The 6,128-nt window shown below is 33.5% G+C and overlaps 1 non-coding gene across 1 annotated transcript; it reads left to right on the plus strand.

Moving 5' to 3' along the window:
* Positions 1–2,506: 2,506 nt before the first annotated feature.
* On the plus strand, positions 2,507–2,612 carry LOC121215151 (small nucleolar RNA R71). The gene has a single exon (XR_005910880.1). It is a non-coding gene; the product is annotated as a small nucleolar RNA R71 (small nucleolar RNA).
* The last annotated feature ends 3,516 nt before the right edge of the window (positions 2,613–6,128 follow it).

Here is a 6,128-nt window from a genome sequence, read left to right on the forward strand (position 1 = left end):
TAATCATAAAATAAATTTTTTAACTTTGAATTTGTGGTCCCAAAACCACTATTTTGATTTCACTAAAAACGAGCTGTAACAATTCTCTTTAAGTTGGAAAGGGAAACAAAATTCTAATATGACTAGGAAAATGGGGTTAAATACTAGGTTTAACAAATTTTAGAGGGGTTGTTTGGTAAATTACCTATATTACCGAAATTAAAAGGAAAATGAGAGAGGGTGGCATGACTTGAACTTTTGAAAGTAAAGGGAAAGTGCAAAGGTTTAACCATTTGGGTTGTTGCCCACTCTTGTTTATTTCCTCTTTCATTTAATATATATTCTAGGGTGACTTTCATCCTAGTTTGTTGAATATAAAAAGAAAATAAATGGGAGAGCAATGGATAGAACCTAGGATCTCTAGAAAGTATTTCAACTACATAACGATCTAAACTAAGTCATTCATTAGTTATTTATTTTATCTAACCCTATATATTTTTAAGTGTGACAATTCTCCCCTCATTAAAGAAATTTTTTCCTCAAAATTTCCCTACTGACACATCAATTGCTTGATTACACAATCCATCATTTCTCTTTTTAAAACAACCACCACACTTTTGTTGCGTAGCTCTAATTCCTTTTCTTCTTAAACTTCCTACGAGCTTTTCTTGAATATCCTATTTACTACTAGAATGACAAAAATGTGCAAGTGTACACAATCATATCAAGTAATAAAGTGACAAGTACGTTGAGTTATCGTACCCACAGGGATTGTACAAGTGAATATTTATGTAAAATTAAAAAATTTTGTGAGGAAAAATATACTGATTTAAAAGAGGTGATATAAAAACTAAAAATTAACAAAGAAAATAAAACTCCAAATATACGATTTCTAAAAATGATTTTAATCAATATGACATAAATGTGTTAGATCAATTTTATTCTTTAACTTAGAATTATTAAGGGTCCTTCCAGTTGTTAGGAACGACCTTCCTAAGATGATTGACACCTATTTATCTACTTCAAATTCTTAAACAACAAAGTCAACAGGAAAAATAAATTTGTCTACATGTACCAATACATCCTCGATTTTCCTTCTGGATGTGATAAGGATTGATCTGCTAACTAGAGTGTGACCGTAGTTGGTCTAACTTCCCCTATCCCTAATTTTTTTGAATATGGACATGGGCATCAAGTTGATTCTCACACCCAAATCACATAGTGTCTTACCACAATAAGTTGCTCCGATGTTGCAAGGTATGGTAAAACATCTAGGGTATTTCATCTTTAGGGGTAGTTTTTTTTTTTTTGTAAATGCATTGCATTCCTTTGCCAAAGCTACTGTCTCAAATTCTCCAAGTCTTTGTTTCTTAGATAGGATATCCTTCATAAATTTAATGTAGTTTGGCATCTGCTCATAAGCTTCTACCGATGGGATGTTGATATGAAGTTGCTTGAGTACGTCTAGGAACTTCTTGAACTAGGCTTTCTGTTTCTGCTTCTAAAATATTTGAGGTTAGGGTGGTGGAGGATTCTTTATTTGAATTGGGCAATTCATTTGTTGTGGCAGTTTTTCTACATCTAACAATGAAGTTAGTTTATCAAAATTGATTGGGTTAGAAGTTACCTTATCAAATTTTGCAAATTCTGATTCCGGTGAAGTTGGATTTTCAACACTTGGCTGAATTTTCACTTTATCTCGAGCATCATCTAGCTCCTCTTTAACTTCAACAGTGTTGATTTCTATCATCTTTTTTCTCCTTAGAGTTAATGCTTTACAATGCTCCTTCTCTGAATTTCTTGGATTCTCCGTATCACTAGGCAAAGCACCTTATGGTCAGTTTCTAAGTTCAGTAGCAAGTTGACCCACTTGATTCTCCAAATTCATTAAAATGGCATCATTCTTTGCCATATATGCCTTCAATAGGTTTTCTAGACTATTGGAAGGTTCGGCTTATGGTGGTTTCTAAACTTGTTGAGAAAATCCAGGTGTCTGGGTCGATCTAGGTTGTGCGTAAGCGTTACTGGGTCCAGCCCTTTGATTACTCTAAGAAAAATTTAGGTGGTTTCGCCAAGATGAGTTATAAAAATTAGATTGTGGTCCCTGCCTACCTCGATTCTAGTTCTGGTTATCTATGTAATACAAAGATTCTGGGTTTGATAGGCAATCTTCAAACAAGTCTCTTCCCCCCAATAAACACAGGTTATATTCTCGAATTGATTAGGTAGCTAAACTGCAACATTATTATACCCATCAGTAGTAAAAAAATTAATCATTGAGGATATCGAATATACCTGAGCTGCAAGTGAAGTGAGGGCGTCCACTTCATGCACTCCTACGACTTGTCTTCCTGAAGCTTCTCGATTAGTTGGCCACTAGTAATTGTTACTAGCAATTCCCTCTATAATTTCATAAGCCTCATTATAAGACTTAGAAAAGAAAGCATCATTGGTAGAAGCGTCTACTACCATTCTCGTGTGAGCATGGAGACCATTATAGAATGTCTCTAGTTGGATGCAATGCGGGATTCCGTGATGAGAGCATTTTTGTAATAGTTCTTTAAATTTTTCCCACTCCTAATACAAGGACTCGTCATCCATCTGTTGGAAGGTAGTGATCTCATTATGCAACTTAGCATTCTTACTAGGTGGGAATGTGACACCCTAATTTGACCCTAGTCGAAAGTGGTTTTGGAACCCCAAAACCGAGTCACAAAAATAATCAGATGTTATATTCTGTGCTTATTGAATGTGGAATTTGTATGTGCGAATATTTCGTGCCTTGATTTTATCAAGGCGGTGTTAATTTATAAGAAAGGACCCATATGATAAGACTTGAAAATGTGATAGGTGAAATTTAAAGTGGCCAAATAATGCATGAGTTATTGACATGAGGGACTTGCATGTCAAATGGACCACTTTTAATTAGTGGCCGGCCATAATGATAGTTGATAGATATTATATGCATTTTATTATAGCATGATAATAGTTAATGGCTTTATATTATGGAAGAAAGAATAATTAAAAGAAGGAAAGAGTGATAGAAACAAGGTATGTCCATCTTTCTTTTCCCCATTGCCGTAACTAGTGAAAGAAAAAAAAAAGGAGAAGAAGAAGCCAAGGCATTCGGCCATGGTTAGTTCATAAATCAAAGGTATGTTAATGTGATTTTATGTAATTGTTCATGAATTTAAACCATAGTGCATGTGTGAAAATTTGATGTTTTAAATTAGACTTATGAAGGTGAATTTCATGTGATTGACTTAGTTGAGAACCTAAGAAAATATGATAGGGGAATATGTAAGGATCAAATGATAACAAAGTGAGAAAACTTGGGTTTGCATGTCAAATCACCCAAACCTCAAGTAGTGGCCGGCCAAGCAAGGATGGTTATTCCATTAAGTTGAATTTTTAATGATGCTTTTATTAGTAAATGATTAAAATAGATCAAAAAAAAAGAAAAGAAAGGGGGAATAAAATAAGAAAGCAAGAGAAAGTCTTCATCTTCTTTCTTTTCTTGAAGTGCCATGAGCTAGGGAAGGAGGGGAGACTTCATTGTTTTTGGGTTCTAGCCGTACCTAAAGAAAGAAAAGAAGAAATTGAAGTTAAGGCATTTGGTCACCTTTAAGTGGATTAAGGTATGTTAATGCTCTATCATTGAAAATCTTTGTATATTTGGAGTGGCCATCAAGTATAGAAGCTAGCTCATGGCAAATGTTTTTTTGTAAAGTTAAGAAGATGACATTCGGCCATGGATGGTTGTATTTCTTTGATGTCGTTTTTGATGCTTTAGGGTATTGAGGGTTGATTATAGATGAGGTGAGTTTCTTGATTTAAAATTTGATGGATGTTAAGCTAGTTAGGCAACCAAAGGTTCAATATTTTTGTTATGTGGTTATATGTGCATTTCGGCCATGGTCTTTGCTTGAATTTGAGATTTGTAATGTGATTTCCTAAATTGTCTATGAATTTTTGGTTGTTGATTTCATGGTAATGGTATATTGAATCCATGACTTGAATCCATGAAAATTTAGTAAGGTTGCATTCGGCAACTTGCTTGGAATTAAGAAATGATGTCTAAGCTTAGGTGATTTCGATGATGATATATATATATTCATAAGTATATTTAGTTGATTCGGCTTTGGTATTTGCATAGATAAAATATGTGTGAAGTTAGTTGTTGTGTTTGGTTAAGGTACTATAAATAGCTTATGATTAATTCATCTCTGGTAAGTTTCATGTATGATATGCTATGGCTTTGAGAATGCATTTATAAATTAGTTCGAAAAGGAGTGAAATAACAATTATATGTTTGACTATGTATTGGATATTTTGGTTTGGTTTGTCAATGCAATGTATGCGCTTAGGTTATGCTTAAATGGTTAGTGGAAGTAAATGATGTAATGTCAACCATAATTTATATGTTAACAAATATTATGCTATTTGTTATGATTGGTATGAGTTAAAATGCGGATGTGTATAGATAAGCAAAAGGATATGTTTAGTATTTAGTTAAAGTAACGAAATTGTACTAAAGAGAGTATTAATGCATGTTTGGTACTTGAGATGATTGAGGTGGTGATCTCGAAGCTAAATGTTATAAGGAATAAGTGTATTTCTTGCTAACCGAATTATAATATAATCGAATGTGGTTTTACACAATAGTGATGTGATAAGTTTAAATTTGGTTCATTAGCTCAAGAACTCAAGGAAACAAAGTCGGATCGTGGAAAAAGGGAAATTGGTCGAATAGTTGGAATTGACGTACATTAGCGATCGAGGTAAGTTTTAAGTATTAAAGCCTATAATGTGATTGAGTATGATATGTTAAGCACATATTAAAAGAATCATAACTCTATTGTAAATTTTTATGCATATAGCCTAATGGCTATTATGAAGTATAGGTAAGTTATTGATGTGATATGTTGCCAAATGGATATGATATCATGAAGTGCTAAAAGGATATGTCAGAAGAGTAAATTTGTGATAAACCTGCTTAGGACAGCAGCAGTAACATGAATTTAGAAAATCACCATAAATTGTTGGAGTTGAATTAGAGGCTGAATAAATTATGAAATTAAAGCTTAATGAGTCTAGTTTCTTATAAAAGAAACCGTGTAAGAAAATTAATTTCCGATAATGAGATATTTAAAGTTGTGTGAGACGGTGTCAGAATGACTCCGAAATCCCCTGTTCTGTTTTTAGAAAATCATTATAATTTGTGCAAAAATGGTTATAAGATAAAATTTATATGCTTAGACTCCTTAATGAGTCTAGTTTCAAATGAAATCAAATACAACACATTTTGAATTCTGTAAAACGAGAAATTTGATTCGTAGTGAAGAGTGGTCAGATTAGTCAAACAGTGAAACAGGGGAAAATTTAAGAAAAATCTGGTATTGATTGGCCAAACCTAAAATTCTGGAAATTTTATGGATGGAAGATATACGAGTCTATATTCAGGAAAAATTAACGGCAAGTGATTTGGAGTTTTGTAGCTCCGGTTATAAATGATTTAGTGACCATTGCTCAGGAAAACAGCTCGTAGTGAATATGTGATTTTGTTGTAAACATGGATAAAACTTGTTTTAGTTGCTCATAAGCTATTGATTAAACCCATACTTGAATTCTAAATCGTGGTATTGTAAGCTTATCAGTATTCGAATATGAAATGATAGTATTTGTGGTATGTGAAGTATATTTGAATAAATGTGAAAGTGTATATATATGTGATAAGGCCGAATGGCCAATGTGATGAATGTGAAAGTGTATATATGTGATAAGGCCTAATAGCCGATGTGATGAATGTGAAAGTGTATATATATGTAATAGGGCCTAATGGCCGATGTGATGAATATGAAAGTGTATATATATGTGATAAGGCCTAATGGTCGATGTGATGAATGTGAAAGTGTATATACGTGATAGGGCCTAATGGCCGATGTGATGAATGTGAAAGTGTATATATGTGATAAGGCCTAGTGGCTGATGTGATGAATGTGGAAGTGTATATATATGTGACAGGGCCGAGTGGCCAACGTGATGGATGTGAAAGTGTATAAATGTGATAAGTCCCGAAGGGCATTTGTGTCAGTACTATATCCGGGTTAAAACCCCGCAGGCTTTATGCGAGAATATTATCACTGATT

Source organism: Gossypium hirsutum, chromosome D02 (assembly GCF_007990345.1).
Source record: "Gossypium hirsutum isolate 1008001.06 chromosome D02, Gossypium_hirsutum_v2.1, whole genome shotgun sequence".
Classification (NCBI taxonomy): domain Eukaryota; kingdom Viridiplantae; phylum Streptophyta; class Magnoliopsida; order Malvales; family Malvaceae; genus Gossypium; species Gossypium hirsutum.